The 18,638-nt window shown below is 38.3% G+C and overlaps 1 protein-coding gene and 1 pseudogene across 1 annotated transcript in view; both read right to left on the bottom strand.

The window, feature by feature from the left end:
- Window positions 1-2,597, bottom strand: part of NCKAP5 (NCK associated protein 5) — a 1,232,229-nt gene extending 1,229,632 nt beyond the window's left edge. The window contains exon 1 of the mRNA XM_055122815.1: window positions 2,481-2,597. The gene's annotated coding sequence lies outside the window, so the exon portion shown is untranslated. The remainder of the gene's footprint in view (window positions 1-2,480) is intronic.
- An 11,582-nt stretch (window positions 2,598-14,179) lies between these two features.
- LOC101550976 (leukotriene A-4 hydrolase-like) lies at window positions 14,180-15,712 on the bottom strand (annotated as a pseudogene).
- Window positions 15,713-18,638: the final 2,926 nt, after the last annotated feature.

The following is an 18,638-nucleotide window of genomic DNA, read 5'->3' as shown; positions in this document are numbered from 1 at the left end:
ATGAGACTAGAAAAGTAAGCAGGGACCATAGTTCTTCAAAAATGGTCCATGGATTGAGGTTAAGTTGTAAACTGTTGAGGATTCATGATGAGATAAATACAAAATCTATGAGAAAATATTTAGAATGTTGTAGCAATTTAACATCTCAACATTCAAGTAACAATTTTTATCATTTGAATCATTTTAATAAAATGATCATTTAAATGCATATATAACCATACATTTTATTTTTCAGTAAAAGCAAATTGTAATAATAAGAGACCAGAAATATGATAATAATAAATACTAATAATAACAATAGCAGACTGAGAATATTTTTTAACTCATCTCTCACTTCATATAGTTTGGAAACTATGTCTGGCCATTCAAACTTTTACTATAAAGGAAAGTGAGTAAATGTTTCAGACATTCTGGGAAATTCCTGTTGCAACTTCTCAATCCTACTACAGTAATAGAAAAGCAGCCACAGAAATATGCAAACAGATCATGTGTAGTGTTCCAATAAAGCATTATTTATAAAAATAGATGTTCAACAGATTTTGGCCTGTGTTGCATACCTTGTTGATCTCTGTCCTAGGCTACAGGCAGGATACTTGGCTTGACTTTCATGACAATGAAAACACAGTTCTTTTTGTTTGCTTTTGCTTAGAGGCCACCCAGCAGTGTTCAGGACTTACTCATAGCTCTGTGCTCAGGGGTCCCTTCCAGGGGTACTGGGGATTGAACCCAGGCTGGCTGCATGCAAGGCAATTGCCCTACTCTCTTTTATAGCTCCAGCCTCCAATGCTAAAGTAATGTGTATTGGTAAAACTTTGGCATTCTTGCATCTAACTCAGAAAGAACCTAAGTGTTTTAGCTCCAATTTAGTGCTCCCCATAAAGCAATCCTGACTGTCTCTGCTTCTAGGACAAGCTTTCTTTTGTGTTGATGTAGAATAGCTGCATCTCCAAGGAATCATGATGATACCATTCAATTCACCCTGCATTAGCCTGAGGAGCAACTGTGGCCAGTCAAACATAAGTACCCGTTGTCTTCACATCATTTCCAGTGCCCAAACAATGCATAATCTTGGGAGTTAGACTACTCTACTTCTGTTCTGTACAAAGTTAATATTTCTAGCTAAGTAAATTCCCCAACCATCACACACCTCTAGCTCTTGAGGTGCATTTGAAGTAGTTGTGTGGGACAAGAAACTCACCACGTGTGTAGCCTTGTTTTTCTCTGGGCATAGGCAGCAAAGCTTTGTTCGTTCCTACATGTCTCCATTCATATAGGACCCATTTCAAACACCCTACCAACACTCATTGAGTAGAACGCCTTATTCTCTCTCCACGTGCAGCACAGACCACTGTGTTATTGAGGAGGTGGACTCCCGCAGAGGGTATAGAGCTGAGGCAGTCTTTCTGAAATCTCTTTTATTTAAGATTTCTTTCATTGACTCATGACAAACTTAATGAGTAAAACTTTGCTGTTGTAAGTTTCCTTAAAATATCCCTTCTGGGCCCACCACCGTTTATCTTGGCAGCAGGTTGTTTGAGAGTTTTGGAAAGTCTCAGCTTGGCATAGCCTCAGAGCTACTGGCACATTAAAGATTAATAAAGTGCATTTAACCAAGCTCAAGACACTGCAACGTGATCCCTCACCACCAAATGTGCAAGATTCTTTGTTTGCAATGAACAAAACTAAAGCCAAAAAGAGTCTTCCCGTGACAAGTTAAGATAGGAAACAATCAGGAACTCCGTGTTTCTGGTAAATTGATGGGTGGGAATCAATGTCCCTGCTCAGTCATACGCTTACTTAGAATTCTCAGGCACTTCAGACCGGTATCTGTGTGAGGACAGAGCTGGGTATTTATTGAGCTTGCAGAACCACAGAGACAGTGCAACTGCAGCTGCCTCTGTAAACGAAGAAAAGTGATTCAGAAAAAATTCCCCAGTTAAGACTTCTGAGATGAAAGTTAAGGCAAAGCAAACCTTAGAGTGCTTTGCATTTGCTTTCTTCAAACAGAACGCTGTGTACGCTTGAACAGGAACCCAGGAGGACAAAAATACCTTTTGCATGCATAGGTGTGGAACGGGTAGGAGAATAAACCAGACAGCATGCAAAATGAGAATATAAATACACAAAGCCTATATACCTCATAACAATTGCTGCACGGTAGGAATCTATTTATTACTGATCTCAGGACACCTGGACACATGCAGCAAATCCTGGGACTGGCTCGGCAGAGAGAGGCAACCACTTTAAAAAGTATCATTTTAAATTCTGGAAAAGCACTGGCAGACTCCACGTGTTGGGTAATGCCTTGTATCTATTTACACAGTGCAATCCCCTCCTGTCCTCCAGCAAAAGCACAGGCAAACCCTGCGCTCTGCAAAGCAGAGCTCTGGAGCAGAGCGCTGAGCAGGCGGCACTCTCCTTTTCCTCCACACCGACATGCCCATTAGCACGAAGAAAAGAAAAAAAAAATCTGTCCTTACCGAAAAGGCATAGCAGACAGGGACGGTGAGCGGTTCGCTTTTGCTCACTCGGGGCTCTCTTTCATTCTCAATGGTCTAAGGCTATTGAGGAGAGTTCCTGGGGTTTTCGGATCTTCCTTCAAGAGTTTTAATCACGGGCTTCCCTGGTCCGGTTTAACAAACACTGCTGTGTTCTGTCAATATTTGTATGCAGCACCACATTGGGCATCCGGCCAACACATAGAGTTTCAAGAGGCAAGGGGAGAAAACTGACACCCTAACAAACATGCTTCCCTCTTTTGTGTCTTTTAAGGTGGTGCTCAAAATGTCATTCTAAAGATAGCTTCTTTTTATGACTTTCTCCACTGCCCCCTAATGCCTGGCTGGGCTGCCCGAGCTGGGTTCCACAAAGTTTTTTTTTTTTTCTCCCTGCCCCGAAGTTCTCCGCACAATCGCCAAGCTTGCCTCTCCACCAGCTGCACTTTAAATGTATTTTAATTGGCTGGAATGTCGAAAGAATCCATTTGGCAGTCGTTTACATGTGAAGCACGCCCAGGGCAGCTGAGAGAGGCCCCAGAAGCGACCGATTACTTCATCAAAAGCTGCAGTTTGAATACCATTGACTCCTACATAACTACAGTGAGCTCCATTCTATAGGCAAGAAGGAGCAATTAATAATTTGCTGAGAAAATTCTTCATTCATCTAAAAGCCAAAGATGCAAAGGAAAAAGAATCCCTGCAGACACAACAGTGCTTATGAAAGGCTTGATTTATAGCCCCCAGTTCTACTCTTCACAAACATTGACTTTGTATAGCATTACAGGGGGAGGTGTAATGCATAATTCGGTTTGCCTGAAAAGTTAATTGAAGTAATTTTCCTTTTGAACAATCCCCTGAGATACATTTTTCTATTACCTCTTTATACATTAGCCATATGCTATAGTAAATATTGTCGATACTTGTGGCATTTCCTCATTCCTTTTCTTTGTCTTGGTTAGTTGCAATCATTAGTTTGTGGTCTCAACTAGATCTGGTCACACAAATTTGCCCTGAGTCAGAGGATCATCACCACCACACAGAGTTTGCTGGCCAAATTTAAATTAAAAATGCTGTGAAAGAAATTTCAGTTTAAACATATTCTAACACCAAAGTGGGTGGAGGCAGATATGTGTATATCATCAGTGCATATACTTCAAAAACAAAATAATGATCAGAGAAGCTGTAGTATATATAAAATAAACATGCAATAGCTTTTATGTGACTCTTTACCAATAATTTGCTGAGAATCCTTTTCAATAACAGATTTAAATATCTGGAAAGTATATATTGAAGAACTAATACTGATTTTTCTCCCTACATTAAAACATCCTGACTTACAATCACAATATCTCAGAGCATTAGATTTTGGTGTGATGAGGATGTCTCTCAATGGAAAATGTAAGTCTAAAAACATTGTCAAATGTTGTTCAGATGTTTTTCCCCCACTCCAATAAAATTGTCTGTGGTTTATAACAAGATAGCACAGGACAAAGAATGGTATATGCACGTCACATGGATGGATTTCTCAAACAGCTCAAAGACTAAACCAGCCCCTGGAGTGATTAGACTTCACCTTGGAAGGCAGAGGAGTAGAAGACTGGGTAAAATAATGAGAGCTGTCCCATGAACATGGAACCAGAAAGGTCATACAGAACCACATGCTCTGAATAATCTGGGCTTGAATTAAATAAAGCTGTACTCATGCCAATTTGAAATTCTTTGCTATTCTGAGAGCTCCTGCTTTTTCATTTTGTGTTGGACCAGGCACACTTCATAGCTGGTCCTGCAAGAGGTGAAATGAATCTGCATCATTCAATACCTGGATGAAACTGAAAAGTGTTGGGAAGATCATGTTGAGGTATGAGTAGCATCTTACTATTATGCTGTTCAATGGTCTACCTTAGAGGTTGGAGTCTCTGAAGATTGAAAGGGGTGGTTTAGGGAGAAGAATCACTCTGGCAAATACAGGGAGTGAGAGAGATGTGACAGTCTCTAACTGGTCTGCCTGAGCATATGGCTCACTATTTGTTGTATGATTCAGAGAGATTCATCAGCTTACAGGCTAAGGGAGATTTGCTTGTTTCTCATGCATTCTCTGTCATTCTGTGAGCAAATAATGTGTGACATTTATCTATTTTTAAATTTTCCTAGTGCCTGATTCATAGTTTGGCAAAGTTAAGTTCAAGGCCCAAACCTCAAAGGTAATGCTGACCTACTACTGTGTGATGCAATAGTTCACAAGCTATAAATTACTGTGAAATGAATTCCCACGGGCCACCTTTATGCAACAGGATCCTCAAAGCCACCCCTTACAGTTGGAATTGATCTGCTCCAGCCTTAATGGAAACCATAAATCCCCAACCCCAAAATACTTAAATGTTACTAGTATCTAGGTACCTACTTGCAGATTCTTCTAACCTTCTATACTCATAAATAATAAATAAAACACACTAATGTTCCAAAAATAGAATGGAATTTAGAGACAGCTCATCTAAACTATTATTTCAAACATAATAACAGGGCTGGGGATGTAGCTCAGCAGTAGTGCATTTGTCATGCATATCTGCGTTTTATCTTTAGCACCACAAAAATAAATAGATATGGGCACCAGAATGATAGAGGAGTGGGTAGGGTGCTTGCTTTGCATGCAACTGGCCCAGGTTTAATCTCCATATGGTCCCTACCAGGAGTGATTCTTGAGCACAGCTCCAAGAGTCAACCCTGAGCACTGCTGATTATGACCCAAATACATATAAATAAATAACAACTGAGGCAAAAGTTGATGAGCAATTTCCCAGCAGTCACTAACACAATGTGTCCATATCACACATTTATTCTTGCTACAAATGTTCCTTTGCTGAACTGCCAAGTAATTTTCCATTATCAGATACCTATACTTGCCATTCCCATGTTTTCCTTTTGTTTTCTTGATTAGACTGATTTTTCTTCTCCAAAGTTCCCAAATGCTAACTCCTTTTCTCACTCTTATGAGATATTGTTACGCTCAGCACCAAACATGCATATATAGAAAACTTTGATATTCTACAAAGACACATAGAATAATCATCACAAAATCAAGGCTTTAGGAATTCTAGGACTGCTGATGTAAATTCTTCTTTGCCACTTATGAAAGTTTAGTGCATACTGAAGTTATCTGTTTAATAGAGGCAAATTCAAGAAACTCAACATTATTTAATGGATAGGAAATTGATCTTGGTAGAACCTGCTAGATATTAGCAGTTTATTCTGCCCTTCTATATTCAAAGGTTGAGTATCAGTTTTAATAGGTAACAGAATTCTCAAATTATAGATGATTCATGTGGAGCCATGTGAGGAAGTTCCTAGATTATGGACAGAAGTAAGAAGCCATGTTCTTGGACAGGAAAATAATTTGAACTAATTTATTAAAATCATCAGATATATTTTAGAACTCATGGAAAAGGCATAAGTCAGAGGCAGGAAGCCAAAGTGAAAGGCTTCATATAAGGATGGGAAGCATTTCAGCAACAAACCAAATTCTTAATTGGTACTAACCTTTAATAGAACATCGGTTTCCTTATGTGCTCATGAGAGTCCTTCCTCTCCTGAAGTACACTGTCCTACCCTATAGGAAAGATCCTCTTAGCTGTACCTAACCCCACTTGATTTCCCTGCCCAGTCTCCCACTTTTTCCAGATGCTCAGCTTTATAGAAATATTCTAAATTTTTCCTGTTATTGTTTTTCATAGGATGATGATTTGCTACCATAAGTTGTACAAATTGACCTTTATTGTCGAGACTCAGTACATAAAAAAATGAAACAAAACAAGTGAAAAAAAGCCCTGGTGTTTGTGACCTTGCAGTTTCTTACTAACAGAACTTGCCTTGGTTTGTTCAGAGCTTGAGTGAAAGAAGAAGATAAGCCAAGAGGTAACTGCAGGTGAGAGGAACAGAAGTGAGATTTTTCTAGTCCTATATTATTTTAGGCTTGTTTTCAGATTAACATTAGAATGTACATCTTTACTCCTCAGTCACATAAACATTGATGTCATGGAAACTTGAAGGTACTTATGGTGCCCTACAACAAACATGTCAGCCAAGCAATAGGTCAGAATCGAAAGAGAGAGCTACTTAAAGGAGGTCATGATTTCTGGCAAGCCAGAAGTTCAATACAAGACAGTTAGACAAATAATTGAAGAAGCTAGGATCTACTACTTTCCAGAGCCCTGGAAAATACTTAATGTTACTGGTATACTCAATGTCACTTGATTCTTCAGTAATTAAAGATAAAAATCAAGTGGATTAGACCACTGATGTTTAAAAGTTGCTCATGAGGGGGGTTCTGCATGGCAAAGCAGGAAATTTGTCTGAAACATGTCAATCCTATGATTTGTGTATATTTTTCATCAGATAGGAAGGCGAAAAGACCAAAATTGAATAGTTGGTTATATTCAGTAACTACCATTGCTGGAGTTCAGCCTTATGTATGAGTAAGGTCTTCTCAGAATCACAGAGCTGAATGAAATAGAATCCTGCCTTGGGATGATTCACTCACATTTGCCATGGCTACCTTCTCATAGGACCAGGGATGGAGTGTCTTAAACAATAAAAATGTGTTTTTTCCACATTCCTAGAGGATAAGAGGTCAAGTATTGAGTCATCTGTTGTCTCTCTTCTTTACTTATAGATGACCTTCTTCTCCTTGTGTCTTCAACAAGATAATCTCTTATAAATTGACAAGTCATGTGGGACTAGGTCTCACCCATGGCATCAGAGAGAAACTGAAGGCTGATGGGGAAATCTCAGGTCATTGTTCATGCTTCAGGAATCAGAAAAGCGTATGTCAGACCCAGGAATCAATAATTTCTCCAGAAACTGTAATCATAGAATCATAGAAAACTGTAGAATCATATGACATGAGAAAAACTGAAGAACACGTAAAAAAAAGGAGAAAAGTTAAATAAGAAAAGGAGGAAGAGAAGAAAAGCAAGATAGAAAACAATTGATTACTATATGTTGTGGCAAACAGTTTGCAAATAATAACACAACTTATATTGCATTTTATTAAACCCTCAAGGTGCTATGAGCTAAGTAATATTTATTCCCCATTTTATGGATTCATAAAACGAGGCTCAGATGTTTTAAAAACTTCTGCTCCCATTGTTACACCCAGAAAGTTTAGCAGAGTCAAGATTTTAACTCAGCATTATTTATTTTGTTCTTAAACCAGCTGCTTTCCAACTCTAAGCTAAGCTACAAAAAATTAGAAAGCTCTTGCTAATGGATGACTGGACTGTGCTGGATGAAACAATACCTCCAATGGAGACTTCCTTAATCCCCTTGCAAATCTGGTACCTACCAGAGGCCAAAGCCCTTGGATATGAAAAGCACAAGACTGATTTTAGGGTAGATTAGCTGCTGGTGAGACCGTGTGATCTAGAGTGAACCGAAGTGAGAAAGGCCAGGCAGACTTTCTGCTGATGGATAGGGCTAGCAGAGGGCTAGTCTCTGATAACACAATTAATGGGATTTATTGATGGGGTTTGCTTTCTTTATGCAAATGATTTCATCCCATATATCTATTCTTTTGTTGCATAGGGGTTTGCCTTGGTAAGATGCATCAGTTTCAACCACCAGGGAAAATAAATCTTGCTAGCCATTCAGAAATCAGACTTCAGATTTAGAGCTGGATGCGCCAACATTTTAGTGTAAGCCATGAACCACTGAGCACCAGGGAATTCAGATGTTGTTTATCTATCTAGTGAACAGAGAGCGATTTATAGCTGGTAGAGAGACACACAAAGAGAGACAGAGAGAGAGATAAAGAAAGAGAGAAAGAAAAATCCTAAGTTGTATTTCTATTCAACGAGTATATTTTAAAGCACCAACATTAAAAGAGCTATCAGAAAATTCGGGGGGAAATCAACAATGCACAACATTTGATAAGCTACATATATGATGACGACTGCCAATAACAATATAATTATAGCACCCATTTTCTCTCGACCCTTGAAAAATCCATCAAAATAGTGAATAATAAATAAAACACTGGCTGTGGGATAATTGTTGCTAACTAGCAAAAAAGTCATTTTTAGTAAATGTTTCTTCCTTTTTGTCAAAAGTAAGGCTATAGTGGGAATGTATATGTACCTGGGTTTCACTTAGTACCTGTACCACTGTCATCCCGTTGCTCATCGATTTGCTTGAGTGGGCACCATAACATCTCGATTGTGAGACTTGTTGTTACTGTTTTTGGCATATTGATACCCTCAGAAGGCAATTCAACAGCCTAGTTTAGAACCAGATCTCTATGTTGCAGTCCTCTGTCCATGTGCTTCAGAGGAAGGAAAATGGCAATGCTACTCCCACTTCACAGCTAGAATAACTGCGACAGAACTACTTGTTTTCATTCTCAAGGATATAGAGAGCAAGCCATGATATGAAACAATGTCTAAGACTGCTTTTCCCCCTCCCTGGTGTACACTGTTCTGCCCTTTACAAAAGAGTCTCCTAGCTGTACCTAATCTCACTTGATTGCCCTGCCCAGTCTCCCACTTTCTCCAGAGGTTGGGTATCTTCTTCAGATGACCAGCTTTAGAGCAATATTCTAAATTTTGGCTGTTATTGTTTTTCTTAGGATGATACTTTGCTACCATAAGCTGTGGAAATTGAACTTTATTGTCAAGATTCAGTACTTTAAAAATAAAATAAAAGAAACAAACAAAAAGCCCTGGTATTTGTGACCTTGTAGTTTCTTTAGTAGAACTTGCCTTGGTTAGTTCAGAGCTTGAATAAAAGAAGAAAATAAGCCAAGAGGTAACCATGCAGTTGAGGGGAACAGAAGTGATATTTTTCCAGTCTTATAATTTTCTTCTAGGCTTGTTTTCAGATTAACCAACTGCAGAACTGGTCTCTGCCTTATATACTTCTTCTTATTTATTAGTTTGCTTGTTGATGTATTTAGGGTATTTTTTTTTGTCACATCTGACAATACTCAGGGTTACTCCTGGCTCTGCAATCAGAAATTACTTCTGGTGTGCTTGGGGGACCATATAGAATGCCTGGGACCAAACCAGGTCTGCAGCTTGCAAGGGAAAACCCTACCCACTTTACTATCAATATACACTTTTTCTTAAATGAACATAAACTCCTATTTACATAGAGAGAAAGATTTTATTGGAAAAATGGCAATTCTCACAGTCAAATGCTTCAGAGTCAGTCTCTACACTTCTGTGTACTTACTGTGTGACCACGGGCAAATGGTTAAACCTCTCAGAGACTTTGAATCTAATCTCAAAGGAAGACTTTTAATCTGACTTCCTAATGAGCTCATAAATTATACAATGTAAAAAAGTTTTAGTCACTTATAGTTCTCAATTAGTTTGAATTTAGAAGAAGGGGGGAAATGTTTTCAAACAGGAACCCAGAACAATTCTTATGAGAAGCCCAATTCTTATTCACTTAAAGCTTTATAACCTTGCTTTGAGGTTTCTACTAACATTACCTTTAGCTGCATAAGCAAATTTTTTGCTAATAAAGAAGGCCCATGTAATGGTAAATATTCAAATTTTTCTGTAGGGTTTCTGAAACAGTGTCACTGAATTAAAATTGCATCTGGAAAAAATTAAAAAACAAACAGGCTCACAAGCTCATTCACTTACCAGACTTAAATGTTGTTATAAGCCTTTAAGCTGACTTAATATTAAAGGCACATATAATTACTTAATAGCTCAAGAATTATTTCAATGATAAATTGTATTTGAAAACAGTTAATACAAGAATAATTTCATAAATATGATTGCCCTTGAAAAAGTTATATTTCAAAGTCATTATATTTAAAGGGCATTTTCCTCATCTTCCCTGTTGACCATTTTTCAATGTCTTCCCTTCATTCTACTTTTTTTCCTTTTCATTGAATTATAACAAATGCACTTGCAATGAGCAGACTGGGAAATGCCATGGCAAAGAAGGGGAAAAATCAATAATGGCAATATTGTAAAGCTAGACATAATTTTTGATTATACAAATATAGTAAGTTTAGGAAAAGGCCTTTTTACACGTAACAAAGATTCCAAACAAGATTAATAATACAGTTTTTTTATTTATTAATGTTCTAACTCAAAATGACCTGAACCATGTCAGGTGGTAAAATTTATATTAGCAATTGAATAGAAAGAGCTAGTAAGATGTATGCAAGTGGTGATACACTGGGACAAAATCTTTTAAAGAGAAAATCAATAAATGACAGAAATGGAAGTTATTGAAATTTAACGTTTTGATCAAAGTAATAAAAAAATAACTTGAGAATTTTTCCTATGGTTGGCTTTCTTTATTTTTAACCTTTAAGAATAAAGGTTAGAAAAAAATAATAAAGGTTAGCCTTTTAATAATCTTTTATAATAAACTAACCCAAATACAAATATACAAGAAGCATTACATTTTATATTGATAGAATATCTAAGTAGTGAACAAACAAAATTAAATGCTTTTGTTCCAAACATTGTAAGGTTTCTGGTTGAGTTAGCCTGTCTAAAAATTGTATAAACTTAGAGATACTACCTAGAGATATACTTATATCCTGAAATACTCAACTAAAGAGTTGTTTTCCTTTTAAACCTACAATATCTTTTCAGTTCCATATCTTATCTCAAGTCTACATAATTATACTTAAGCTACTTTCTGCCTCCTTTTCTTTCCTCTTCTCTTTTTCATCCATCTATTCACTGCTGGTTTTCTAGACCAGCTGTGTACATTCTGTCATACTACAGAGGGAATGCTATAAGAGCACACACACTCTTGTTTGTACCTGTTCATAGGCGCGCGCACACACACACAGACACACACACACACACACACACACACACACACACATGCATACACAAACTCCTGTCCCAGGAATATAATTCTTGCTCCTTAAAATTTCTAAAGTTCATCCCTAGTCACATTAAAATAGGTATTGCACATTTTGTCTATTGACAAGTAATAGCATAATGAAACTTATGCTGGGGGTTTTCTATTAAAGATTTTATCTATTAATAACTATTCATAAGTATATTGTGCATAAGGATGTTTCATGCAACTCTGAATTCTTGACTTATGTTTCTTATATAGGAAAGGTTATTGACAAAAGCATTCTGTTTATTAGAGGTTAAAATGCTTTCTTTAAAGTTGGTGTCAAACTTTGAGACACTAAATAAACTAAATTTTGCTTGATATTATTTGCAAAAATCAGTCCAATGAGAGCGTGTCAATGATGCAACTACAAGGAACCATCACAAACCCAAGAAAGTGTAAATGTCACCATGGTATAGCACTAATAACCCAAAATCAGTGTACTGGTTTCCTCGGATAGCAAACTATAGTGTTGGACAAGTCCTTAATCTATTAATTGTTTGGATTCCTCATATGTAAGATAAAATCTAACAACTATTATTTATAGCAATTGCAATGTGTTCTTTAAACGTTTTGAAAATAATTCATTGCATCCTCATAACACATACTGAGGTAGACTCTAGTTATTTCAGTTTATAGAATAGGAAACAGAGGCATATACAGGATAAAGATTTTGCCAAAAATAAAAAAAAAGTTCAGAACCAGAATTTTAACCAAGGTATCCCACCTCCAAAGCCTATGTCTTTGCCATTTTAACTACTTCTATCATGAAAAAATTTGCAACACCTGCTATTCATAAGAGTTTAATAAAGATAAGTAAGGAATGTACATGTTTGGGATGCGGGGCGAGCTATAAAGAAAAGGTATTATCAGATTTTTTTGTAAACTGGGACAACTTTAAATGTTTTAAAACATCAACTAGAATCTGCTGCCTTTTTTGACAAGGTAAAGATCAAGGTTGTCAGAAAGATAGAATGAGATGGCCTTATAAACTAGTTAGTACAGTACTTAACAATGAATATGAACCGATAAGTTTGGGGCCATTATTGCCATTATTATTATGGTGATAGTGGTCACTTTTTAGGAATGCAGACACTATTTGACACCACCCATGGCTCTTCACCTTTTATGTTTCTGCCTTACTCTGTTCACATTTCCTGTTAGCATGAAGAACAGGATGGATGGGTTGAGATATTTCCCAGAGGAGGAACGTGATAGCATTTCCCATCACTCAGTGCATAGCTCAGCTCACTTTGTAAGTTCTAAGATACAAATGTTTCTCTAGAGTCAACCTGGATGATTTTGTTTCCTAGATGTTTCCTATTTCCCAGTTTCAAACTTTCTGCACTCACCGTAAAAAATGATTCCTCCCCCAAATCAATTGATAATTGCTAACTCTTTTTTTTTCTCTGTTAAATTTTCTTTTTCTTTTTTTTTAATTTAATTTTATTTTATTAAATCACCGTGTGGAAGATTACAATGCTTTCGGGCTTAGGTCTCAGTTATACAATGCTGAAACAACCATCCCTTCACCAGTGCCCATATACCACCACCAAAAAAAAAAGAAAAAACCCACACAGTACACCTCCCATCCCGCCCCCCCACCCCCTGCCTTGTAACTGATAAGTTTCATTTTACATTCCGTTTACTTTGGTTACATTCAATATTTCAACACAAACCTCACTATTGTTGTTAGGAGTACCCCACTAGATTCAGACCTACTGTGAAGACAAATAAGGTCGCGCGGCCGCAGTAGCGGCCGCGCGGTTTTGAATTTCTGTACTTTGACAAGAAGTCCAGGGAGATTTCTTCCATATATTAGATAATTGCAGGCTTGAAAACCCAATCTGTGGTCGTCTTAATATGGCGGCCACCGCGCCCTTCATCCCCGGAGAGAAAGAGGCGAGAGAGAGAAATACCTTTCCCCTCCCGGGCGGGCACGGAGCCGAGGCTTAGTTCTCAGGCTGGAGACATTCTGCGAGGAGTTGCTCACACCGAAAGAGGTTTTGCTGGGTCTGGATTCACGCTTGTACAGCTGCAGAGAGGCCGCACATGCATGCGGCCCCCAGGATCACATCTCGGTGGTGCGATAATTGCTAACTCTTCTGGGTCTTCTAATTCTTACCATATCCACAAGTTCACTTGTGGATATCCCAGCTAAGTTAATCAGTTTTTCTCCCATGATATAAATACTCATCAACATTAAGTTGACTGAGTGGAATATATGTTGAAAGGCAGTGAAGATGACTTAAAACACACACACACACACACACACACACACAGCCATTTCACATTCAAGAAGAAAAAAAGTTAATGATAATATGCCATGATGTGTTATAAATGTAATATTATTATTTCTTTCTTTGAACTTCATATTCTCTTTCTTGCATTTTTTGATAATTTGCTTTTCTGCTATTGTAGTTATTTCTGTGATTCTTTTATGCCCTGACTATTATATTCATCATCATCATCATCATCATCAACATCAACATCAACATCATCAACATCATCATCAACATCATCAACATCATCATCCTGTTGATCATCGAATTTCTTGAGTGGTCTCAGTAACATCTCAATTCGTCCTAGCCATGAGATTTTATTTATTTATTTATTTATTTATTTATTTATTTATTTATTTATTTATTTATTTGAGGGAAGGTAGCTCAGCTTTACTTATGAAAATCACTCACAAACAATAAAAAGTTAGAACTAAAGACATATTTCATTACAACGGGAGCTGGAATTTTATGTTTCTTTGATTCAATGTTTAAAAAGAGCACTGTCTGAAGTCATAAATGGGTAAGTTCTTAATTCACTTTCAGATCCTTGCCCACCAGCATGGCGGTCACCGGGTGCATACTTGCTTTTTGCTGTTGGTAGGCAGACATGATCTGGTCATGGGATTTGTCAAAGGCTCCGAGGTCCTTGAATAAAGGTTGTGTAAATTTTATTCTTCCTTGTTCAGTCGCCATTTTTAAAGCCAATGGAATTGCCTCCTCCCACTTCAATTGAATGCAAAGCAGTAACCATCTGAATCGCATTTCAGAATTATAAATGGCATTGAAGTTGTACACCTCTTGCATTTGCTTGATAAGCCTCAATGGAAGAGGTGCTTTCTGAAGCATCTGTGCTAAAAATTCATTCAACTGATGAGAAAAGAGATCTTTCAGGTCTGCTGCATTGAATGAACTGAGATCATCTTCCTTGGCTGTAATCCATCTTTGACTTAAGGCAATACAAGCATTTGTCAGAATCATATCATACTTGGGCTTCACAGGGGGCAGTCCAGGAGAGTAGAGCCAAGTATTCCAGTCAACTTGATTGAGAACATCAACCTTATCTTTGAAATGAGAATACAGGAAATCCTTTCAGTCATCAGTAGTTATGCTCTTGTAGGAGAATTTCTCAACATAAGCCTTCAGGAATCCAAGGAAAACTTCTGGGCCTCCAAGAAGCTGCTCCAAGTAAAAGAGTAAAGCAAAGTCCTTCTCATAGGGCACTGACGAATATGTGACATCAGCGTCTACCCCGTCAAATCAACCACAAGTTTGGTGAAAGGGTGTGTATCTCCAAAGATCTTTATCGAATTCTGTAGTTCTCCCCATACTCTCAGAGCATGAAAATGCCTGAAGTTTTCACCAAAAAATTGTTCCACAAATGTGGCATTCCAAGTACATGGTATGTCTTTAATTTAACCAAAAGTGATCCCAAGTCTTGTTTACAAGATTTCCTGTCCAGCTATGAGATATTTCATGTGCAATAACATTGGAGAGTGATGTGTCACCTGCCAGGAGAGTAGGAGTTACTAATGTGAGGCAAGGATTTTCCATGCCACCATAAGGGAAGGATGGGGGCAAGACCAACAGGTCATACTGCCCCCAAACATACAGGCCTCCCAGTTCTTCTGCAATTTTAAGCATAGATTCAGTCTCAGAAAATTCGCGATCAGACTTTTTTACTTGCTCATTCTCAGACCATACCAAGGTTCTTGGGCCAATTTGTCTGCTTTCTAAAGTTCCAACAACTAAGGCAATCAGGTAGCAGGGTATCGGAATGTTTTATCTGAATCTGTATACTCTTCTACTTGGGTCTTCTGGGTCCGGTGCTTCTCCTTCACGAATGGCACTCATAAGTGCCATTAGTTCTTTTGGAACAGACACCTCTGCACTGTAGGTTAATTTCACAGAAGGAGTGTCCTGGGATAGAAGAATTGCTCTGCAGTGGTTGTCCTGGCACTGACTAAAGAAATATGGGTGTTGCTTCCTAAGTGTTCCAGAGTGAGCCACTGTAGAAGACTGTGGTGAAGTCTCAAAGGAAATTTCAATAGGCAGAGCAGGCATTGGGGTGTCTGTTGGTGGGAATCCTCAGAGCCATGCCCGAGGTTGTGGATTCGTGTTCCTTGGCCTCTCCGGCATCTGTTTGCCAGACCAAGCACCTGCACCTACGCGGCAGCGTCGACTTCACTCGCCAGAAGTTGAACAGGACCGCAACCCTCATGCTCCAGTCGCAGGAGGATAATCTGCGCAGTCTGATTTTAGATACAAAGGACCTGACACTACAGAAAGTGGTCATCAATGGACAAGAAGTCAAATATACTCTTGGGGAGACCCAAGGTTACAAAGGATCACTGAAGGAAATCTCTCTTCCTATTACTCTAGCCATGAGAATAAAGCCTCCCTTTATTCGTCTTTTCCAATGGTGCTGCATTGGAGGCTCTTTCAGGGTCAGGGAATGAGACCCATCATTGTTATTGGTTTTGGCATATGAATATGCCACGGGGAATTTTCGAGGCTCTCCCATGTGGGCAGGAAACTCTCAGTAGCTTGCCAGGTTCTCTGAGAGGAAGAACTAGGCTATAAAATGTCTCGTGGCCTCAAAGCCAGGTATGGGGGCAAAAGACTCTGCATCACTCTCTTCTGGGAGCATGTTGGCCATTGGTGGGATTACAAAGTGCCGGGGCAGTCCTTGGGTGTGACCGCTTAGCAACTGGAAAATGAGGAATCTGGGCGGAAGAGGCCCAGTTCCGATCTGAGCGGGCTTGGAGGTCTCAGCCCCGGGTCCCCCACACCTTGGTTCCTCTGCTGGTTCCTTCATGCATGAGGCTTGTCTGAACGTGTGGAGAGGAGCCTTGAGCACGGCTGTGGCTAGTCTCTGGAGGTCTTTGGCTGTGGAAACTCTGCTCGGGATGGGGAGGGAAACTGAAGCCCACCTCCTCCGAGGGGCCCCGGGGAAGTCAGCCAGGCATGGGGGGTAAGAGACTCTCTTGAGACTAGTATATTAGTTATCTAAAATCAAGGAACTTGCTCAACTGATCTTCAGGGGAATCTCAAGCTCAGAATTTCTCTAGCTGCCTTAAGAAACTTTTTTTTTTTTTGCATTGAACCTAAATCCTTCTGTAATATAAGCTAGAAGAAAAATTCTGAGTAGAAAATCACTAAAAGACATAGACCACAGAGATGCTTCTTTATAATCTTCTGTGGTTCTTTAACAGGAAACACTTAACCAACCTTCAGTCACACTCAGACTGACAGAGTGAAAGTCAGGGATATTTAGAACCACAGTTGCTTGAAGGCTATCTCCATGGCGATGTATGATCCAGCAATGACATATGGTTCTTTATTACAGGGCCTTACAGCCCTGAGAGATTGTATCTGCCAAAGGGAGAGTACTCACTTCAGAACTTTGGATGTAAATATTCAGTCCCCTGTGCTTTGCATGTCATTGCTAATGGGATATAAAGAATGATCCAAGAGAAGTATAAATAATCATTTGGCTCTACAATAAAAATAGCTGTTCTGCCTTTAACTCGCCAAAAATGAAATAATACAAACTTCCAATTCAAATCCTGAGGTTCTCACTGGTATCTAACTCAGAAAGCAATACTTACTTTCAAAGAATGGATTAAATAAGGGAAAACTATTAACTTTTTTTCTGGAACCCTATTTCAGCCAATAAAATAGAAAAACTCCAAGTTAATTATTGGTATACTTTTAAAGGTATTTTATATGGTTAATGTTCAAAATCCAATTTACAAGATGTTCATATAATAATAATTCGGTTTCTAGGAATAAACGCTCCATGAGGTACTTAAATATATTTGAAAGTATTTCCATGGGAAACTGAGATTTCAGTTATTCTTTGAAAACACAGTATGAAAGAGTAATTTGTAAGGATTGAACTGTTCTCACATTGTGTATAAGTAGTTATTCTTTTGTATGACATACTGCAAAAACAATAACAAAATTTTTTCATTACTTTATACAGGTCTCTGCAATATGACTTGGCAGCTTCTTCTAAGAAAACTATCTAGTCAACATCTTCCCCTTTGAATATATTGGAGTCTATATTTTTAATCTTTGAATTGTGGTTTACTCATTGTGACTTTCCTTGACAATAGTAAGTGTGATACAAAGACTGAAATAATGCCTGTGTATTAGGTCTTGCCTTTTCTTGGAAACCCTGGAGGGCCAAGTTTTCTCAGGTGAGATCAGATCAACCAACAGATAGGTGAGTGAGTTGGTGCTGGACGACTGAGTTGATACCATGTCACAGTTTCTAAGACCAAGTGGGAATTCCAACAATGTCCATCCAATCTACAGAAACATGAGAAATAATAGATGTTTGTTGTTTTAATTTAATTAATTAATTTATTTATTTTGCTTTTTTGGGTCACACTTGGCGATGCTCAGGGGTTACTCCTGGCTCTGCACTCAGGAATTGCTCCTGGCGGTGCTCGGGGGACCATATGAGATGCTGGGAATTGAACACAGGTTGGCCTTGTGCAAGGCAAACACCTTACCCACTGTGCTATCGCTTCAGCCCCAGATGTTTGTTGTTTTAAAACAATAAATGTTACCCATGGGTTTGAATAACATCTTATAGTGAAATAATCTCATTGATAGCCCTTTAGCTATCAATTTGTCCAGTTCCCAATTTCTACAATTTGGTGAAGGGGTCACAACTCTGAATAAGTTAAATTCAAAATTCACAGTGCTTCTGGTGAAGGGATGGATATTCGAGCATTGTATAACTGAGATTTAAACCTGAAAACTTTGCAACTTTCCACATGGTGACTCAATAAAAAAATTAAAATTAAAAAAAATAAATAAATTATTAATTATTAATTTAAAAAATTCACAGTGCTAGAAACACCTACTTTTATAGTCCTAAGGTAAAAGCTGTAAGTGGAGGGGGAGTACTATTCTCACTCTGTTCACTCTGTTTTAAGGCATATGCACTGAAATATGGTTGGGAACTAGAAAGATA

This window comes from Sorex araneus, chromosome X (genome assembly GCF_027595985.1).
Source record: "Sorex araneus isolate mSorAra2 chromosome X, mSorAra2.pri, whole genome shotgun sequence".
In the NCBI taxonomy this organism is placed as follows: Eukaryota; Metazoa; Chordata; class Mammalia; order Eulipotyphla; family Soricidae; genus Sorex; species Sorex araneus.
Note: the sequence above shows the minus strand (reverse complement) of the source record. Positions and strands in the feature narration are given on the sequence as shown.